Here is a 22,470-nt window from a genome sequence, read left to right on the forward strand (position 1 = left end):
ATTCAGAATGAAGATTCCCGCTTCCAGCTCTCCGTCCTCCCCGCCCTCCTCCCCACTCTTTGAAGGATAAGGATTGACGTGTGCTTTTTTGTTCTCATCTTTTGCTTTTGATTCAGTGGGGGGGGGGGGATGGTGTGGGTGAGTCTGGTTTATGTTTCCTGCAACAGAGTCCACCACACCAGGAAGGGAACTAGAGGTCACACCCTCTTTCTAATTGAAACCGCAATCTCACTAGAGGCTTCTCCCTCTGAAATCTTCTCATCTGAGGAGTGACGCCACTTCCCTGAGTTCGGCCGCTAAATGGGGATGAGCTCTCAGGTCCAGAGGAGGGGAACTGGGTTGGCAGAGATTCAACTTTTCCACGCACTGCTCGAAAGGCTGAGAGGGACCATCGTGACAACAGCGGCTGACATTTCTTTTTGTAGAAATTTGCCGAACACCCGCCTCACCCCAAAGCCACTAAGTTGGACCCACAGCACAGTGAGGAAGGGGACGGGAATGGGAAGTGGTTAACTGTTCGGGCTTCTTCCCTGAACACTTGCCCTAAGGATCACCTGGGTCTCCCCTTACCCTGCACAGAAGCCCTCTGCGGAGTTCCCAAGCATACAGAACAGAGCTCAAACTCGCTAGCAGAGTGCTGACCCCAGTTCCACTCAGTAGCTCTTCAGGGTGGAAGTGCTGTCCAGACTTTCCCGCGTAGATGCTAGCACGTCGCCCCAAACCATCTTGCTCCCTCAAGCATCACGCTCTTCTGAGTCTGCACTTTCTTTCTTTCTTTCTTCTTTCTTCTTTTTTTTAAGATTTTATTTATTTATTTGACAGACAAAGATCACAAGTAGGCAGAGAGGCAGGCAGAGAGAGAGGAGGAAGCGGGTTCCCTGCTGAACAGAGAGCCCGATGCAGGGCCAGAACCCAGGACCCTGGGATCATGACCTGAGCCAAAGGCAGAGGCTTTAACCCACTGAGCCACCCAGGTACCCCTGAGTATGCACTTTCACACACGCTGCTGACCTTCCACCTTAGCCAACCGGCAAACTCCTACTCATCCTTCAAGGCCCAGCTCACACATTCCCTCATTGGTGTGGCTTTCCTTGTCTTCTTCCCTCAGGCAGAATTAACTGCCCCTCCTCTGTGTTCCCAGTCTTCTTACACAAACCTTCACAGCCCCCTGACTTCAAATTCTCTGTGCGGCCTCTTTGCTACTCAAGTGTGAGCTGCAATCAGTAGCATGCGCAGTGCCTGGGAACCTGCAGTCATGGAGGATCACCTGCTCAGTGGGAATCCACCTTCAAACAAGACCCCCGGTGGCGGGGGAGGTGGTCACATGCATGTTCAAGTGTGAGAAGCAGACTCTAGACCAGCGGTCCTCACCTCTGGTTGTGCACCATCGATGCCCACCCCGCACTCTGAACCCTCTCACCACCCAAGTGATCCTAATGGTGGTCAGGGCTGAAAGCCACAGCCAAGAGGACTATTAGCCATCTGAGAGCAGGGACACATCCAGCCTGTGTCCCTTCCCCCCGCTTCCCCAATGTCTGCAGCACACTGCCTGGCACACTGCAGAACCTGCAGAATTCCACACTAAAAATACCCTTCATGGGGTGCCTGCGTGGCTCCTGATGTCAGCTCCAGCCATGATCTCAGGGTCATGAGATCGAGCCCTGCACTGGGCTCTGCACTGGGTGTAGACTCTGCTTAAGATTCCTTCTCCAACTCCCTCTCTAAAAATAAATAAATAAATAAATAAATAAATTAAATTAAATGAAAATAAATAAAAATACTCTCCAGGATGTCCTGAGACCTACTGCCTTTCAACAAGAATAAAAACACTGCAGAGAACTGTCCATTGCCTAGAACTTTACAAATCCCTAACTATAATAGCTGGCAGATTTAGAAGGGTTCAGGGTTTACAGACTACTTGCTTCGGTTTTTGGAAGTGAAACAGACAATGAGACGGAAAATACTGATGAACTTTAAGGAACTGTTCCCCTTCAACAGCCCATGGTGGTTGCAACAGGGTGGCAGAGCTTGTGTAGGGAGGGGGTGTGGTGAGCCCAGAAGAGTCCTGGGTCATGGCTGAAGTCCCGGGCTGTGGGCCCAACTCTTTCAATACCAACCATAACAACACAGCATTGTTCTCACTGTAAAATCAGGCCAAGCCCTCTCACTTTATAAATAAGAGAACTGAGGTCCAGAGAAGCTGGCAAGGCCACACCACCAGTTAGGGACAAAAGAAGGTCTTGGTCCCCCATGTCTGGGTTAGTTCCCTCTCTACAGCACAAGGGATGACTGCCCAGATTCACCATGACCACAAGCCACTCTGGCCCTCTTGTCCTGATCTAATGAGGGAGTTAGTAGATGTTTTTGAGGTCTCTTCCCACCTTGACCTTCTGGTAAGCCAGTGTCACTTAATGGTTAGGAGCTTGAGTTCTGGAGTGGGCCAGACCTGGATTTGGAGCTCAGCTCTAACAATTTCTGTATCTGTAAAATGGGGATTCGAATCAACCCTCCTCTTCTCAAGGGGTTATGAATATTAAGTGAGATAATCTATGTTAATCATATAAGCGTGATTTCTGACACAGAGTAAGCAGAATTCCAGCTGTGGGAACTTGAAGAAGCTGCAAAAACACCATAACCACATTTCCTAGCATACAAAAACCCTACCCTCAGGCTGCAGGAAATTGATGACAAAATGAGAACATATGTGAAGGCAATCAAGGAGGCAAAGCACCGCTGGTGGTGGTGTTCTTCTATAATAATAATAATAATAATATCAATTATTATTATTATTTTCTTCCAGAAACAGCACCTTGGAGACTTTTTAATCAGTTTCAGAGCCATGGCCACTACAAAGCCTGCCACATAACAGGCGCTCAACCAGTCTTTCCTGGTGACTCACATTAAACCACCATGCCTAGTGGGGTGACAAAGTTAAATGCCTTAAGCAGCCAGGCAGATAAGTAAATAAGCCAAGGAGCATCTATGCAGGCACTGAGGCAAACTGCAAAGCGTCCATCCCACCTAAGGAAGCTCAAATTCAATGCTTTCAAACACATTTCACAGCTTGGTCTCAACAACAACTTTGCAGGCTCTACTGACCACTGATTCTGGGTCTTCGTCACACCATGTGGTTGTCTTGGGCGTCACCTAATCACCCTACGATCTGGTCTTGTCCTTCCATGGTAAGCATCCTGAAAATGAGGGCTGTGACTTACACTCCCCAGTCACCCTAAGTAGAACAGCGCTGGCCTCGCAGTAAGGGGACGCTCACTCGGTGAGCAATCGTGGAACTGAGCAGCCAGTGTTAACTCGAACGTGCTGCTCCCAGCACCACCAGGACACTGCAGGCCCTGCGTATTTCTCTCCCCATCTCCCCATCTCCCAGGACCACCGTGTAGACTGTGCTGAGAGGTATAGCAACTGGGTCAAAGAAGGACTTGCCTTGCAGGGGGTTTTCCTCCAGAAGCATTAAATATGCTTGTTCCTGAGCCACCTAGACAGGTGGTACTGATGTGTCCAGACATATTACTCCACACGAAACCAGACAGAATGTGCAATATAGCCACAGGTGCCACCATTCTCAAGTTTAGTCCCCACTTCCTGCACTCCCAGACCTCCTTGGCACCTCCTAGAGGCAGCATAGGGTATAGAGAGACCAGACTCCAGAAGAACACACGGGGTCCTAGTCCTAATGTTCCCTCCTCCACTCACAAACGCTAGCGTGATCACCAGCAGGCAATGTAACTTTTAAGAGCTTCCTTATTTTTATTAGTGAAATGCAGGCAACAAGAACTACCCCAAAAGACTCTAAAGGGGATTAAATGCCACAAGTATACAAAGCTTCTAGAACTGCACAGCCCAAGAGGGCAGCCCCAGACCTGTGTCCTGTGTAGCCACTGAGCACGGGGCATGTGGTTACCACAAACTAAATCAGACCCGCTATAGGTAGAAAACACATGCCAGACTTCAAGGACTTAGGGCACCCACAAAAATGGGAACTATCCCATTAATAGGGTCTTTATATCGATCGCATGTCAAAATAATATTATTTTGGAATATAATAGGTTAAGTAAAATGTGTTCCAAAAATTGATTTTACCTGCTTCCTTTTAAATTTTTAATGCGGCTACTAAAAGATTTAAACTACCCATAGGGCATTCTATTTCTATTGGACACAAAGCATTGTTCTGCATAGAGCTTGGCACACAGAAAGTATTCCCAGGTTGGTTTCCTTCCCCCACTGGCAGGCTATCAGGGACCACGATTCACACCCCCTTCCTCCTGTCAAAGCCAAGACCTCCACCCCCTTCTTTAATAAATGTTTACGGTGCCTGGTCCTGTGCAAGAGGCTCGAGATGCACAAGGAGCAAAACCAGACACTATCTTCTAGGCCTTCTTATCTGGTGGGACGGACAGACATTCTAATACTTTCACAAATAAAGGTAAAACTGCAGTTGTTCAAGTGTGATGAAGAAGTACCCAGGGTGACAAAAGTGGGGAATTCACCTGGAGAAGGAGTCAGGGTGACACCTGAGTGCAGATCTGAAGCCTGAAGATGAGTTTACTGGACTAAAATGGGCGGGGAAGAGGGGGGGCGACACAGAAGAAGGCTAAGTGTAAAGACCCCAAGGAAAGCTAGGGCTTGGGATGTGTAAGGAACAGAGAAAGGACAGTGTGAAGAGAACTGAACAGGAGGGACAGGCTGGAGGTTCCAGATCTCCAGGGCTTGGGCGAGGATCTCGGGCTGACCCTGCAAGAGCTGGGCGGCTGGCCAGTTTTAAGCAGCGGAGTGTCCGGATCTGATGTGCATTTTGAAAACCCCACTGGCCACGGTGCAAGGCCCACAGCAGAGCGGCGGGAGAGCGTGGGGGCCCATCAGGTAGGACAATGCAACCGCCCAGGTAGGAGGCGACAGACGCCTGAACGGAAGGGGAGCGGCGGAGATGAGAAGTAGACGGACTGGGGGCCACAGAGCGGCCGGCTCCACCGGGCGGGGTGATGGGCAGCGTGTGCATCGCGGCGGCGATGTCAAGAGAGACTCCCCGGCCGCGGCCGAGGGCCACCCAGCCGCACACACTCCCCGGGCTCCCAGCGAGCGCGCTCCCACCACGTCCCTCCCCCATCTGCTCGTCTTGCCCGCAGGCTCCATCCCCCCACCCTTCTCCCTTCGCTCCTCCAGGCCCGGCCCGCCCTCTTCCCCACCCTACGCCACTCCTGGTGGGGAACCGGCGCCCAGCAGGGCCGCGACCCCCTGACGAACCGGCGCGGTGCAGCCGGGGCCCGCCCTCCAGCCCCTCAACCCCTGGGGCAAATGCAGGCCGCAGCCTCCGGCCCCCTCCCCGGCCCGGCCTCTCCTCCCCGCATCCCTCCGGCCAGGGCCCTCTCCGCGGCCCGCCACGCCCCGGCGCCCGGCGCCCCCCTCACTCACCAGGGCGCCGACCTAGGCCCAGCTCCCGCGCCCGGGTCTCGCCTCCGCGGCTCCTCCAGCCTCCGCCCGCCCCGCCTTCCCGGGACCCCGCCCCCGCAGGCCGACCCGGGTTCCTATTGCTCCGCTTCGCCGTCACGCTGAATCCTCTTTCTTCAATTGGGTTGCTTGCCTGTCACTCAAAGAAAGGCGGGCCCAACTGCCGGAGGGGGGGAAGCGCCGGCATGTCCCCGCCCCACTGGCGGAGGCCTCTGAAGGAAACAAGCTTCCTTCCCACCCAGCCTCGCCACCCACTCCGCGTGCTGTGGGGTCCGAAGGAGCGGGATTTTGCAGCGGATCCAAGAGGCGGCCTTTTCTCCCTCAAACTTTTCTTTTGGCACAGCCCGGGAGTGAAGGAAAAGGCTTGGGTTCCTTGTGACAACTCGGAGATTTTGAGGGCTGAGCTGTCCTCCGGTGGCACTCAGCCCCATGCCCAGCGGGCATGTAATGCACACTCAACAGTGGGGTAACTGAGTGGGAGGTGACAGTCGTGTCAGAGGCTGTGAGCAGCCGTGGCTGCTCACCACCGAGAGGGAGCTAATTATACCTGCACCCGGGGCTGACCGTGGGCGCTGAGTAGAGGCAGAGGGCTGCGGCTCAGCTGTACTGTCAGCGGAATCCCGTGGGAGGTGGCGTTTGTTACCGGGATCAGAGCAAGGCCGGAGCCAAGGCCTCACTCATGCTATCTTCCTATATACTCACAGCAGCTCCAATGTAGGTATTATGCCGATCCCTTTGTTTGGGATAAGAAAACTGAGGCTCCCCAGCGGGCCAGAGATGGCACAGCTAGTGGCCCGCAGAGCAAAATGCCCCACTGTGCTGGTTTGAGTCTGAAGTTTATGGTTTCAGCATTTTGTCTCACAGATCCTTACAACAATCCCGAGAAGTATGGATTTTGTTGTCCATTTTACAGATGCTCGGCAGAGGCTGCGTGAGATGGATACTACCCAGAAAGGATTAAATAACGACCACCACCGTTCACAGGGCACCTTGCAATCTACAGAGCCGTCGTACGCGTGTTGGTTTATTCGATCCCTGAAACATCAGAGATGACTTTTGTTAGTCTTATTTTGCTGGTGAACAAACTGGTGCTCACAGAAGTTGAAGGTCAGTAAGAGCTAACATCAAGGCAACCCTGCCCCACCACCAACGCTGAGGTCCTCAGCAAACTTTCCCCAAAAGTCCACCCAGTAAATACTCAGCCATATGGTCTCTCTGACAACTACTCCACTTTGCACAGGCGACAGATAAACCGATGAGTGTGACTGAGTTCTAGCGGGTGGCCGGAGCCGTAATTGGCCCACCCCTGGTCTACCCGTTTGCTGGATATCAGAGTCTTGTATAGTTTCGTGGGCTCCTCATGGTGACTTTGTTAGTGACCATACTGTTATTGTCTGTTACTGTTGTTGTTGATGACGCTTTCATCTCAATCCTTTTACAAAGGAGGAGTCAAAGGTGTGGCATGGTTAAGGATGTGCCGGAGGTCAGTGCAAGAACTAGAAGTCAGATCCAGCTTTTGCTTACTCCGATTCCCATCCTCTGCCTACTGCTGTCCTTCTCGCCCCATTGCAAGGTGGCAAGCCATGTTCACCTTACCTTTCCCGGGCTCTAGGGAAAGCTAACTCCTATAACTAACCTCCTAAGGAACATTCTACTCCTTCCTGCCTTCCCCATTTATTCCAGCCCATCAACAGCTCCCCCTCCCGGAGCCCCTATGATGCTTATACCCAGCAGCCTTGATTATTACTGAGACATGGTCTCCATGTGGTCAGGGACTGTTGTGGCCGACCAGCTGTCTGCCAAGCTCCCTCTCCCTGGCTTCCATAGTAACATGACTGCCCAGCTAAGCTGTACTGCCCACTCCCACTCGCAGTTAAGAAAGGCCAGGTAGGAGCCCCTGGGTGGCTCAGAGGGTTAAGTATATGCCTGGGGCTCAGGTCACGATCTCCAGATCCTGGGAATTGAGGCTGAGCTGGGAGTCTTCTCCCTCTGCCAATCCCCCTGCTTGTGCTCTCTCTCTCAAATGAATTAAAAAAAAAAAAAAAAAAAAAGAACAGCCAGATACCTGAGTTTTCGCCAGTGGAAGTGAAACTTCAGGCAAGGCCTTTAGTCAATAGGCCTGCCTCCTCCCCCACCCCCCATCCTTCTCAATGGCTGGACCCAGCCTTGACCTTGTCCTGATGATAACATGCAAGGGGATGACAAGGCCCCAACACAGAGGGTGCCAGGGTCCCCGAATGATCACATGGAGCAGAAAGCTACCTGCTGACTTGAAATACTTCCAGGTCATTTCATACTCTTATGTAAAAGAGAATTAATCTTTGGTCCTTAGGGCATTCACTTTTGGGGGACGGAAAGAGAGGGTCATCTATTAGAGCGAGCCCTGCACTTATACAGCCTGAAGGGGACATCTCCTTAAGTTGGCGTCTTGGTGCCTCCTTGCCTTGCCCTAGTCCTGGGCCTGCTCCGTGCACGTTAATTTCAGGAACGAGTCACTCACTCTAGCTTTATACTACCTTGTCTTTTTTCCCCTGATAGGCCACTGCAGGTCTTTCATTGCAAGTTTCAGGGACTAATTCTAGCTAACTTCAGCAGAAAAGGAGCTTGTGGCCGGCTGGTGGCTAACTCACGGAAGTGACAGGAAGCTGGAGAGCCAGGTTAGGGAAGGACAGAGACCGGAGATGCTGTGAGTGTTGAGGTAGTCAGAATGAATTAGCTTCATCCTTTTCTTCCCTTTCTCAAACAGAGCTTTCTTTGATCAGAACCAAAGTCCCTGGGGCAAGAGTCTGGTTGGCTGAGCCCAGGCAGCATGTCTTGCCCTTGGCTAAGGAAGGCAGACTCCTTCACTGACACCAGGCTGTACACAAGGGAAGAATTCCAGATTCCTCCACCTCCACTCCCAGCTGCTACCCTTGGGCAGTTGAGGCCAGGTGCTCTGTCTTCAAGATGAGATCAAGGAGGGGAAGTACCTGATGTTGAATGTCATGATTACGTAACCCAACACAGTATCTGGCACATGGTAGAGCCTTGTATCATACAGAGCTCTCTGTTACTTACCAGCCAGGCGTTCTTGTGTAACTTACTAGATCTCTGTGAGCCTCAGTCTCCTCATCTGTACCATGGGGACAGTAAGAGTACTGAACTTACTGGATTGTCCAGAGAATTAAATGAGATGCGATAAATGAACAACACTTGGAACAATGTTCAACCATTGAACAAGGGTTCAATAAGTTGTAGGTAGTTTTCAAAACTATGGTAGGCCTTCAGTAAGTATTTGTTATGTGAGGAAATTACCTAGAATATTTTGAGTTCTTCTGAAGCCACATCTGAAACTGGAGGGTTCTCAAAATACTCCTCCCGGTTCTCTAACTCCCAGACCTTCCATGTTCAGATAGTCTGGCGTCGCGTCTGTGGCTTCATTTTCCTCCTTCTCCAGCTTAGAGCCCCGGTCTCCCCTACAATGACTCCCTTGTGTCCACGCTCACCTCGTATGCTTCCTTCTCTCTCCATTGACTCACCCGGAAAGTCCCAACTCCGCTTAAACTCAGCTCACCATCCGTTTCTCACCTGTGCCCAGCAATGGAAGGGCTCAGAAGGAAATACAGAACCTTTTGCGGCCCAGGTGCATCCTCCACACTGTGTGGCAACCGTTCGGCGCTGCATCTCCCTGGTGTCCCTAGTCCCACTCCCCCTGAGGCCCTCTTGTGTCTTCTCTCTCCTGCCTTCAGCTCCTCACTCGTCACTGATGACTTTCTTATCTCTCTAACAACAACAAAACAACAACAACAAAAAGAAAGAATGAAGGAAAGAAAGAAAAAGACACAATCGGGATTGTTTCTTACAAGGAGATAAGGAGACAATAAGAAGAAAGTTCTCTCATCTCGTTGACAAATCCACACTCAGTACCAGAGAGCTCCGCCTTCTCTCCTGTGACAGAAGGTCACCTTCTCTGACCCCTGTAAGGGCCACCCTGCAGGTGTTCCCGAGATGACATCTTTTGTCACCTACTCACAGATTTTACTTCCATAGGGATCCTGTCTCCCCTGTACCACTGGTGCTCGGTCATGCCCACCCACGTCCACCTGAGCTGGAAGGTGGCCCATCTGTCGAAAGGGGGGTGGTCTCCAACAGGGACCACAGGACCCCACATGATCTGGGCCGTGACTACTCTGACTTCATCTATGTCCTGTCTCCTCCGACTCACTCAGCTACAGACTTACTGCCTGATTCCCCACCTCTGGGCCTTTGCATCTGCTGTTCCCTCTTCTGGAATGCTCTTCCCCCTAATCGTCACCTGCTTACTTCGCTTTACTCAGGTCTGCTCTAAAGCCTCCTCAGGCGAGTCTTCCCTGACCACCCTAAGGGCTTGAATCTAGCCCCAGCCCACCCCTTCTGATCCCTAAGCCTGCTCCAATGTCCCCCAGTGTGCTCAACATCATTCCTTTTTTCTTGCCTGACTTCCACCAGAGTCCTAAGTTCCACGATGTCGGAGACATTGACTGTCTCGTCACTAGTTGTATCCTCAGTGCCCAGAGCAGATCTAGTGCACGGTACGTGGTTGATATGTTATTTATTGTAGCACTGAATAAACAAAGGAAAACAAGCCATGGGTAAGTGGAGGGGCTCTCCAAATTTGACTCGCGTTATATTTGAATCTTCCTAAACACTTTTATAGTAAGTGTAGCCCTTCACGTAGATTATTGTTGAAATACAATCCCGCAATCCCACTGGAAGAATTTCTGATGTGGTGGCTCATAAGTGTCCAAACCTACCTTTATCTATTTAGAGAAATAGAGCTAGTATTTATTGTGGGTCTATGTGCCAAGATTTATGTTGGGGACTGTGACATATATGATCATTCAAAGTTATCAATTTCTAAATTGTGTGGAGCTGTTTAAGATCCTCTCGAGAGCCCATTTTACAGATGAGGAAGACTGAGGCTTAGCGGTACAAAGACACTTGCTAGGGCCACACAGCTCATATAGTATCTAAGTCAGCCTGACTTCAAAGTGCATGACCTTCTCTTTATGCTGCCCCCGGAAAACAATATAATACCTGGGCATTTCATTCTGCAGTCTGTTCTATTTCTCAAATAATGATTAAGCCTGGATACATAGGAGACTTTGTGCTAATTAACGATCTCATCTGCTCCTCACGTTCCTCTGAGGCACATCTGTTCCTACCTCTATTCTGCAGTGGAGAATCCTGAGGTGTGGACATTTGCCTGGGGTTGTCTGGGGGAGCAGTGAAGCCAGTATTCAAATCCTCTCTGCCTAATTTCAAGGCCTGAGATTTTTCTGCAACATGGTGCCGTCTCCCTTACGACAACTCTCTGCCTCAGAGAGCAAGAGAAGAAAAATGACTAAAACAGAGGAATAAAGTATCATTACGAAAATTCATGGTGACTTGGTGTTTTAAGTGGGAGGCAAAGGGCGGGAGGAAGCCAGCCAGTCTAAGGCTAGCGTCGGCTCTTGCAGGTTGGGGGTTCACATCACTCACGATAACTTAATTTGCAAAGATCGTTCTTCCAGGAACTGGGGCTTATCGTGTATTTTTGTGAGTGGAAGTGAAGAGAGGGGAGGGTGTCCTGGAGACCCGGGTGAGTCGTCAGCTGTCAGCCCCAACGAGGGAGCTGCTTGAGCTTCTTGTGTGAGACCAGCGCCCCCTGCTGGCGGAGGAAGTCATCTTCAACATCTAAAGCGTGTGTGTGTGTGTGTGTGTGTGTGTGTGTGTGTGTGTGTGTGTGTGAGAGAGAGAGAGAGAGAGAGACAGACAGACAGACAGACAGACAGAGACGGAGACAGAGAGACAGAGTGGTGGGGGCAGGAGGCCATGGGGAAGTATATTCAATAAGATTTGAGAAATGTCTAGCACACCCAGTATATAAAAATAATAGCTACCACTTACCAATATAACAAGGTAGCAGGCAGGCACTGCTTTATAGATTTTACATTAATTTTATCGACTCCTGGGACTTTACATATCACATCTAATTTAACCATCACCCCAATCGTCTGAAGTAGAAATTATTATTTTTACTCCCATTTTTCTCAAGAGGAACCCCGAGGCACAGAGAAGTTGTCATTTACAATACTGCCGTTAAGCGGCGGAGCTGGGACTTGAACCGCCTGCCCTTGCTCCGCAAATCACGAAATGGCCATTCTTTACGTCTGGAGCGCCCCCTGGCAAGTCCCCTTGTAAAGGGAATTTTCCGTGTCTGGATTCCCTGTACTGAAGCCAATAAATTTGATTTTCTCGTGTTAATCGGCCTCATGTCAACTTGATTCTAAGTGTAGCTAGGAGGACCTCGGAGGGCAGATCCGTTGGAGTAGTTGGCAGGCGGCTTTAACTTGCCGGACGCCCCTTGCCCCGAGACACCACTGCCCCTGAGAGATCCCTGGGAAATGGGACAAACACGGCAGAAGAGGTGAGTTCCTTTGAAAATGCAAACTGCCTTTTCTCCTAACGCCTTGCAAAGGAAATATAAAGGACCTCATGTAAACTTCAGGGAGATCGCCACAACAGCCCACGTGTAGACCATCCCCAGGCCTGTCACTGTGTGGACCATTCAGAGGTCACCGAAGACATCTGGACCCCTTGCAGGGAAAATCTGCCCAGAAGACCGCTGCCTGCTCTCACACTCTCTCTGAAGATGCTTTGAGCTTGACATCTAGAAATCGTCACTGGCCAGCCTCAGAACCCCAAAACTGATTTCTATTTTGACCTAATCATTAACTGTTGCTTTTCTTTCGTTTCCATAGAAATGCCTCTTGTTGAGTTCCTGATGTCTTTTTTTGTTTTGTTTTGTGCAAGAGGGAAAGGTGGGGGGGGGGCGGTGGGGGCAGAGGGAGAGAGAGGATCTTAAACAGCTCCACACCCGCGCTGGGGCTCCATCTCACGACCCTGAGATCGCGACCTGAGCCGAAATCAAGAGTTGGACACCGAACCGACTGAGCCACCCAGGTGCTCCTAATACCTGATTTCTTGCACCGCAAGCCCAACTTTGAAAACACGTGTGCTTCACCACCTCCTGAAATGAGTTTCTAACTGAACTGACCTGTCATCAGGACTAAGTCTGGTTCCATGATACAGAACAATTTACCGGCTTCATTTTTTTAATGCATGTAAATGAAACTTCAGGGAGGTTTCAGAGGCCAGAATGCAGGGGCCAAGGGCACGGTGCCCCAAGAGAGCCACTTTGGCAGGAACATTATTTTGAGTTAAAAGCAATCCAAACCGAGCAGATTCAGAAAAAGCTCTTTACCTCCCCCTCAACGGCCCCGCTGTACCAGGAAGAGAGCTATTAACAGAGATTCCTCTTTGCCTAAGAAACTTCTCTGCATAACAGGACAACCTTTGCTTTCCAGACATCTCCGCTCACAGCTCCTGGTCTTTCTCCCCTGTGCATCCTCAGGCCCCTACCCATCTCCTTAGCCATCATGGTTGCCTGACTGTCATTAGAATTTCCAAGTCTGTGTGCATTGCCCATATGTACATTATTAAATTTGATTTTCTCCTGCTTAAAACAACAACAACAAACCTCACTCAGAGCAGACACACGGCCATGGCTCCATCATTTTGGGGAAAACAGTAAACACACTAGGATTCAGTGGTGAGCCTGCTGCTCCTGCACTCCCGCGTGGGCGGCTGGGGGAGGTTGTAGACTGCTCTGGGCCACTGGTCTTGCCACCACTGCGTCTGTCTGGATGGAAGATAAGCCCCTGCCTAGTGATAAATATGGCTCCTTGGATCTGCTTCTCCAGCATCTTGGTTACAACAGAAGCAGAGAATCAATGTAAAGGATCAGTGTAAAATCAAACAATCAATGTAAAATATTCAGGAACCATTGAGGAATGAGGGCGGGATTGGCAAATCAGAGCAGACAGCTCCTAGAGAAGATTCCTAGGGGACTTCTCTGCCCATCCCCCGTTGATGTAGGAAATGTTGGAGTTTGGAGCCCCTGGCCAAGAAAGAATTCTTGAGACATCTTTGGTGCCAAGAGTTAGTTTTATTAAAGCAGGGGGACAGGACCCCAGGGCAGAAAGACCTGCACTGGGATTCTGAGAAGTGGCCCATTATATACTTTCAACTTGGGAGGGGCTTAGGGATGATGTGGGAAACAGAGGCAGAAGAAAAATATTATAAAATTTGCTTACCCACTGACAAGCCCTTGAAAAAAGCAGAGTGACACTCCTCTAGGGACTCAACTGCCTCCACCTGAAGGCTGTGCTAAGGGCAAAGGGCTATCCTAGCCTGACCAACCCCTACCCACTACCAGGACCCTGTAAGTCTACTTTAACAATTCCTTGGGAAACTCTATACATGTTGACAATCCTTCTCAAGCATATGGTCCACTGATACACAACTGAAGGGTCTCATAGCAAAGGTTTTATTACTGGTAATGAATAACCTTTTTCCCAACATTAGCTAGCTCCTCAAGGTCCTGGAAACCTTGTTTTCCAAAATTCCTTAGAGAATTACGCCATCCCTGACTCCTTCCCAACTTGTAGGTTTCTAATGGACCATTCCCTGTAGTCCCAAGGCAGCAGTTCTTTCTGGCCACCGGTCCTGTCCCCGTGCTTTAATAAACCACCATTCTGCACCAAAGATGTCTCAAGAATTCTTTCTTGGTCATCGGCTCTGGACCGCAGCCTGCAACCTCACCTATATTCTAAGACTTCATCAGGGATAGCGTGAGTCTCTAAGAAATTTTGGAAGCAAGGTTTCCAGGACTGTAAGGGTGCTAGCTATCATTAGGAAAAGGTCATTTATTCCTGTCTAATAAAACCTCAGTCCTGGCACTCTTCAGATATGTATCATGGGGCCATATGCTTGAGGATGATTACTAACATAAGTCTTGGGAGGCTGAGATAAAGGAAGTTTCCAAAGGGATTTTTAAAAAACATTTTATTTATTTGACAGAGAGAGAGAGACTGTGAGAGCAGGAACACAAGCAGAGGGAGTGGGAGAGGGAGAAGCAGGCTTCCCGAAGAGCAGGGAGCCCAATGTGGGTCTCCATCCCAGGACTCCAGGATCATGACCTGAGCCCAAGGCGGCTGCTTAATGACTGAGCCCCTAGACACCCCTCCAAAGGAATTTCTATATGTTAAAGTAGACTTACAGGATCCTGGCGGATCAGGATAATGGTACGCTAAGACTGCCTTTTGCCCTTAGCAAAGTGTCAACATGAAGACATGTTGAGCTCCCAGAGGAAGGTCGCTCTGCCTGTTTCAAGGACTTGCCAATGGGCTGCAGGCAATAAGGACTGAAAGGTTTCTGGAATGAGGGCCGGCGAAGAGGTTAGGAGTGGAGGGAGAGGTCAGGGCTGCTGACCAAGTGGGGAAAACACTAAGGGATTTGGAGCAGCTACTATTTATCAATAAATATGGGAGAATTTCAATACTTTAACAACCGGTATGACTACGCGGGCTGAATATTGCCCTCCTTACTGTGAGAAACTGAGGCAGCCCTCACAGAAGAAAGGAAGGCCCCCTCTTGCCAGAGGGCCTGGCCTTGGAGGACTGGCCTGGGGAGGAAACCATATGGAAAGACTCCTGTGTACTGTAGGAGACCTCTGGACCCAAGAATTCATCTGCGCTTTCCAGAGACATTTGCTGAGTTCTTAGTTCATGCAGTCGCTGGTTACAGAGTGGTAAGCAAAAGCATGGTCCCTGTCCTCAGAGCATTTATAGCCAGAGAGGAGAGATAGCAAACAAACAAGCAAACAAGTAAATAAAATAAGTTATTATACACTGAGATAAGTGTGATAGAAGAATGCTTTGTTCACTCCCCGGCAATTCCAGCCGCCAAAGCAGGAGGACTGACGTGGTTTTGGAGGTCCTCTCTGGGGAGGTGATAACTGCATCGAGACTTGACAAATGAAATGATAACTGCAGTGAGACTTGACAGGCGAAGGGTGAAAGGTGAAGGGTCAAAGGCTGACTGTTCCAGACAGAAGGAACAGTATAATGTGGGAAGGCCTGGAAGTAGGAAAGATCCCGCCTTGAACTGGGTGGTTGGATCATCAAAGCTAAGGGAAGAGGAGGGTAGAGAGAAGTCAGCTAAGGCAGCCCTGTCAGCTCTGCTGTGAAGAGTCTAGGTTTCTTTCTGTGTGCAGTGGGAATGAACTAGAGGGTTGTAAGCAGGGAAATAGCACAGATTTGAATTTGTTTTTTCAAATGAAACGTCTTGCATATTGGGGCCCCTGGGTGGTTTGTTTGGTTAAGAGTCTGCCTTGGGTTCGGGTCATGACTCTGGGTCCTGGGATCGAGTCCCACAGTGGGCTCCCTGCTCAGCAAGGGGTCTGCTTCTCCCTCGCCCTCTGCCCCTCTTCCCTGCTTGTGTTCTCTCTCTCTCTCTCTCTTTCAAATAAATAAATAAAATCTTTAAAAAATGTTTTTAGAAAGTTCTTGCCTATTTATTACTCAACCAACCTACTAATGCAGAAGCGTAGCGACAGAGAAGAGTCATTTCCCTGATAAAACGCATCTGTTGTTTAGGTAGTAGTGAAGTCTACAGAGTTATAGGACAGGAGCACGTGACTTTCAGGCATAAATATGTAAGCCACCTCATGGTAATCCCTCCCAGCCCCGGCTTGGTCTTTCTTCAATGCCTCCTCTTGGAGTTGTACCTAATTTTAGTACCACTTTTCATCCCAATCCACTGGGGAATGGGACGGTTCTGCTTTTGTGTCTTGGCCAGGAATCGCTTAATCCTGAAGTCTTCTGAGAAAACATGGCGAGGAATAGTCAACTGTGCACACTGGGGTGGTGGGGAAAAGGAGGGAACTGGTCCCAGTTTGGAAAAAAGATCCCATCGGTTGCTGTGATAGGATTGTGTTGAGAAGGGGTTGCCGGATGCAAAGATGGAAGCAGGAAGACCAAAAGACCAAAGACGACTCTTCTTCCTAGGAGAAGAGTGATCTTCCTATAGCCTTAGCAACACACTTCAAGGGAACTGGTCTTCAGCTCGACTACTAGGTCAATGGCAACTCATCTCCTCAATGTGTCCTCTGGTTTATCTTATTTAGTCCTCAGAGGGCAGCCCTACTTCTAAGATTTGGGGAAATTGCCTCATTGTTGCTTTCTGTGCTTCTTCCAAATTGCTCCCTGTCTGGTGATGGGGCAGATGCATATGCTGTCAGCTGACTCCCAGCAAAAGGTGATGGTTTAGGTGAAGAAAGAGGCAGAGGGAGTGGTAGAATGTGGTGCAGTTCCGCCTGAATGGATCTAATCCTCAGAAGTCACCACACTGCTTTGGTACCAGTATCCAAGGCCACGTGACAAGTAGCATTCCGGCGGAGTGGACAAAAAAGCTACTGTATGGCCCATTTTACAGAAGAATAAACTGAGTCCACTTCTTTCTTTCTTCCTTTTTTAAAAAAGATTTTATTTATTTATTTGATCCAGAGAGAGAGAGAGGGAACGCAAGCCGGGGAGTGGGAGAGAGAGAAGCAGGCTTCCCGCTGAGCAGGGAGCCTGATGTGGGGCTTGATCCCAGGACCTCGGGATCATGACCTGAGCTGAAAGCAGATGCCCAACGGCTGAGCCACCCAGGCACCCCTGAGTCCATTTCTTGAGTCAGAATGAACTCCGACTGCCTAGCCCGTATTCCTAAACCACTGCCTCGTGGACACAGCTTGTACTTTCTTCGGATTTATTGTCCTGTGAAAGTGGCATAATGACATCTGCCTTTCAGCATAGTGGTTAGGGTTAATGGGCTTGATGGAGCAGATAAAAACAGAGCGCCATTTGGGGAGACAGCTGCAGGGCGCATCCCCACTCCCATTCACCAGCCTTGTACCTACCTTAGAGCTCAAATTCGTCCTTAGCAAAGTTAGGAAAGAGTCCCAGCCGTGGATCTGGGAGTGGGGGTGGTATTATGACAGGGTCAAGGCCAAGAGTGTAAAATCTTGAACACCATTGTCTCAGCAAATACTAACAACGAGGATAATGGTAAGAGGCTTCCATTTAATGAGTGCCTCCATGTATGTGCTGGGTATTTTACATTTATTATTTTGCTTTGTCTATTCATCAGCTAGGTACTTAATGCACTACATGCCAGGCAGCCTTTTATGTTAATGCTAATAATCCCCATGAAACTCAGTGGCAGGAATGATTATTCCTGCTTCACAGATGATGAAACTGAGTTAAGAGAGCGAACAGAACCAGACTATAGAAGAAGTATCATTCGTATCTTGGAAAAATGAGAGGGCCTATTGCATCCATTTTATTTTTATTTTTATTATTTTCTAAATATTTTATGAAGTAACTGCTACACCCAACATCAGTCTCAAACTTACAACCCCAAGATCAAGAATCACATCCCTGCATCAATTGTTTTAAAAAAGCGCACAGCAAGGGGCATCTGGCTGGCTCAGTCAGTAGAGTGTGAGACGCTTGATGTGGGATCATGAATCCAAGGCCCACGTTGTGGGTTGAGTTTATTTAAAAAAAAAAAAAAAGCATTCAAAAAACACACAACAGCTTTTTAAATCAAAAAGTTTGATTCTTCTTATAATAAAAATAGTAATTCTTTTAAAGATAAAAATCTCAATAGATGGGTTGAATAGCAAAATGGATTAAAGAGTGAAGTAATGAACCAGAAGATGAACTTAGGAAATTCTCCTAGAATGCCGTGCCAAAGAATAAACAGATGGAAAGTAGATACAAAGCGTGGAGACATGTAGGGTAGTTGCAAAAGTTCCATTGTCTGCTTCATGTGAGTTACAGAATAAAGAAGAAAATAAGGGAAAAAAAAAAAAAGAAGAAGAAAATAAGGGATTCCTGGGTGGCTAAGCCCTTAAGCTTTTGGCTCAGGTCATGATCCCAGGGCCTGGATTGAGCCCATGGGGCTCCCTGCTCAGCGGGGATCCTGATCATCCCTCTCTCTCTCTCTCTCTGTATCAAATAAATCTTAAAAAAACAAAAAAACAAAACAACAACTTAAGAAATATATGAACTCTTCTAGTGAGAGGATCTAGTGAATATTTATGGGAAGCATGCAGAAAGACTTTCATCTACATACGTCTGAAATCCTGAAATCTCAGGACACTAAGAATGAAAAGGAAATCCTGAATGTTTCCAGAATGGAAAAAAAAAATTACCCAAGGACAAAATGAGACTAAGATTGACATCCATCTTCTCATTTGCAACTTTGTAAGTAAGAAAAGAGCAGAGTGGTAGCTTCAAAGTTCTCTGGTGGAACACTTGCAAGTTTAGGAGTCTTTACTCAACTAATTTGTCAAGAAAATGTAGGGGCATCATAAAGACATAAAGAGAGAAATGGACTAAAACAGTTTATGACACACAGTTCATGTAGCATAGTATTCCTCCTCAGGGTATGGTTGGCACCTTGGGTGGAAGGATTCTTTATCGTGTAAGACTGAGACCCCACACTGGCAGGTTGCTTAGTGTCCCTGACCACCCTCCACCAAATGCGAGTGGAGTTCCTCCTTAGTCACTGTGACGATACAACACACTTCACATTGGAAGGGCTACGATATAGCCTCTGGTTAAGAAACCACTGGTGGGGGCACCTGGGTGGCTCAGTGGGATAAAGCCTCTGCCTTCAGCTCAGGTCATGATCCCAGGGTCCTGGGATCGAGTCCCGCATCAGGTTCTCTGCTCAGCGGGGAGCCTGCTTCCGTTCCTCTCTCTCTGCCTGCCTCTCTGCCTACTTGTGATCTCTGTCTGTCAAGTAAATAAATAAAAATCTTAAAAAAAAAAAAAAAGAAAGAAAGAAACCACTGGTGTAGGGAGTTATATTCCAATGAAAAGAAAATGGATCCAAGAAGAAAACATGGGATATAAGACACCTAGGTGAGCAAGGAAATCAGCAAAATAGAAGTCTAAAAAAAATCTTTACTTATAATAATCTGAGATGACAACATGGGATGGGGAGGTACGAAGACTGGAAAAGAGGTAGGAGAGAAAAGTTAAAGCATGCTAAGATCATCGTTTTATTTGGTAGGAAGACATAGATATTAGTTAATATGCTTAACTGTGTTTCAAAAAATAAAGACAATAGGAACAGAATATATACTTTCTAAGTCATTAGAAGAAAAAGTAACTGCGAGCAAATGAAATGCTCTCCAACTACCTGAAAAGTAGAGATGAAAAAGAAACATGAACACAGCATATACAATAGGAAACACAAGGTAAAGTGGCAGAAATGTACCAATGCATCAATGACCTTCCTAAGTGTGACTATACTAAATTCACTGTGAAAAGACAAAGATTCTTGAATTGAATTAAAAAAAAAAAGTAAAACTGTATGCTTTTTTATTAGAGAGAGCAAAAGCAGAGTAACCCAGAAAGACTGGAAATGCTGTGAGGGAAAAAGTGCACCTGGCAAGCCAGCGGGAAGAAGGCAAACCATGCAAGCAATCATGGCATTAGGCAAAATGGATTTCACACAAAAACGATCAGTGTTATTTGAAAAGATATATTGACAAATATTGTTAATATTGATCAATACTACATATTGATCAATATTCAATCTACTAATAAATTTAGCTTTTGTGCTTGTATGTGCCTAGTACCATAGGATTGAGACGTATAACACTAAAACTGATAGCATTGCAAGGAGAAAAATCTCGGTGGGAAACTTCAATACACCTTTAGAAATCCACAGAGCAAGTAGTTGAAACATCTGGTAAAGCACAGGAAAGATTTGAAATACCACAGTTCACAAGCTTTATCGACTAGATTTATGTGCAGATAAATGTTTGCTCTTTTCAGACACACATGATAACTTTACAGAAATCGTTCATGTTCGAAATAGGTTTTCTTTCAGCCCTCTCCCCCTTTTTCTCTCTTCTCCTATTTTTTTTAAGATTTTATTTATTTATTTGACAGAGATCACAAGTAAGCAGAGAGGCAGGCAGAGAGACAGAGAGGGAAGCAGGCTCCCCACTGAGCAGAGAGCCCGATGCGGGGCTCGATCCCAGGACCCTGAGATCATGACCCAAGCCGAAGGCAGAGGCTTTAACCCACTGAGCCACCCAGGCGTCCCTATTCTCCTGTTTTTCTTTCCTCCCTTCCCATGTTCCTCTCTGGGCCACCTGCTTCTCCTCCTTCTCAGATAACCTTGATAGCAGAGCGATTATCTCATCTAGCTCTCTCTTCGAGCTCATACAATCGGCTGAAAATAGATACACCTGTGTAGATTTCGCTCCCCGTCTCTTACAGGAATGGAACTGTACATTTTTATACATTTTATACATTTTATACATTTCTCTGCGTCTTGCAGAGAGGGAGGACAGAAGTCCCCTTGAGATGAGAAGTTTCTTTTTTAGTGACTGCATGACATGTCATGATACAAACGTGTCACACTCAGCCCTTCCTCTGCCCATACTCATGATCCCTGTTGATGAGAACATCCACATCTATGTACATTCTGTGGTTTTTATTTCTATGGTTGTGGATTCCCAGACATGGGATTGCTGGTCAAAGAATATATGGGGTTTTTTTTGTTGTTATTGTTATTGTGTGTGTTTTGTTTTTTTTTTTTTTTTGTTTTGTTTTTTTTTTTTTTTTTTTATAGATGTCGCTAGATGGCTCTCCAGCAATCTGTGACGTGGTGACTAGAGTCCTTTCCCAGCCTGTGGTAGGTGTTCACAAGCTTCCGATTTGCTAGTCTGATGTGAGTAAAGCCATGTCTTACATTTTCTTTGAGATTTTATTTATTTATTTGGCAGAAAGAGACACAGTGAGAGAGGGAACACAAGCAGGGGGAGTAGGAGAAGGAGAGGGAGAGGGAGAAGCAGGCTCCCCGCTGAGCAGAGAGCCCCATGCGGAGCTTGATCCCAGGACCCTGGGATCATGACCTGAGCTGAAGGCAGAGGCATAACTGCTTAACCAACTGAGCCACCCAGACGCCCCACAGCAAAGTCTTATTATTTAATGTGTATTTTTCTGACTCCCAGGGAAGCTGGGTATCTTTTTAGGTTTTTTCACCATTTGAGTTTGTTCTATGAGTGCTTATGATCATTTTTATTCTGATACTAAGCTCTGATACAAAGCTCTTTGTGTACCTAGGTATTAACCCTTTATCTGCCGTCTGCATTGCAGGTGGATAGAAAGAGGTTGCAAGTGTTAGGTAAGTATAGCGTTACCTGTTTTCTTCTAAGATTCGAATCACTTTATTTTTTTTAGATTCAAATCCTTAAATCACTTGGAATTTGTTTTTGTCCGAATGATGTGGGCAATAAGGTTCTAAATTTATTTCTACTATCTCTAGGCTATCTGACATAGTAGCCATGAACCACATGTGGATTTGGGGCACTTGAAATGTTGACTGGTCCAACTGAAATGAACTGTAAGTTTAAAACAGATGCCAATTTCTGGGGCGCCTGGAAGACTCAATCTGCTGTATTTGCCTCTCGATTTCAGCTCAGGTCATGATCTCAGGTTCATGGAACACGACCAGCATCAGGCTCTGTGCTCAGCATGGAGTCTGCTTGTCCCTCTCCCTCTGCTCCTCTCCCTTGCTCGTGTTCTCTATCTCTTAAAATAGATAAATACAATATTTTTTAAAAAATAAAATAAAATATACACCAATTTCCAAGATTTATGATGAAAAAAACCCAAAATGTCTAAAAAGTAAAATTATTTTTATTGACTGGTTATATTTGTATATGTTGAAGTCATACTATTTTGGATATGTTGGATTAAATATTAAAATTAACTTCACGTCGTTCTAGTTCTTTTTTGTTCTTTTTAATGTGGCTGCTAGAAAAATTTTAATGACATATGCAGCTTCCATTATATTTCTATGGGACAGCGATACTCTAGGTAATGAGCTTGCCAGGATTATTTTTTTAAACATGTTGCTTCTTTTTCTCTTATTTTGATCTGCCTCACGAGGGGTGTAGCTGTCTTATTGCTTTCAGTAGACATCTGTCTTATATTCGCCGCTTCCCATCCTCTTTGGAACACCGCTCTTTGATTTGGAGAAATTCACAGTAGTGAGTCCTGTCTCTCCAGGCTTGGATCAGAACTCAAG

The 22,470-nt window shown here is 47.4% G+C and overlaps 1 protein-coding gene across 1 annotated transcript in view; it reads right to left on the reverse strand.

Moving 5' to 3' along the window:
* The window catches only part of ELMO2 (engulfment and cell motility 2), a 38,112-nt gene extending 32,596 nt beyond the window's left edge, over positions 1-5,516 (reverse strand). Inside the window, exon 1 of the mRNA XM_059407148.1 lies at positions 5,428-5,516. The gene's annotated coding sequence lies outside the window, so the exon portion shown is untranslated. The remainder of the gene's footprint in view (positions 1-5,427) is intronic.
* Positions 5,517-22,470: the final 16,954 nt, after the last annotated feature.

This window comes from Mustela nigripes, chromosome 7, assembly GCF_022355385.1.
Source record: "Mustela nigripes isolate SB6536 chromosome 7, MUSNIG.SB6536, whole genome shotgun sequence".
Classification (NCBI taxonomy): Eukaryota; Metazoa; Chordata; class Mammalia; order Carnivora; family Mustelidae; genus Mustela; species Mustela nigripes.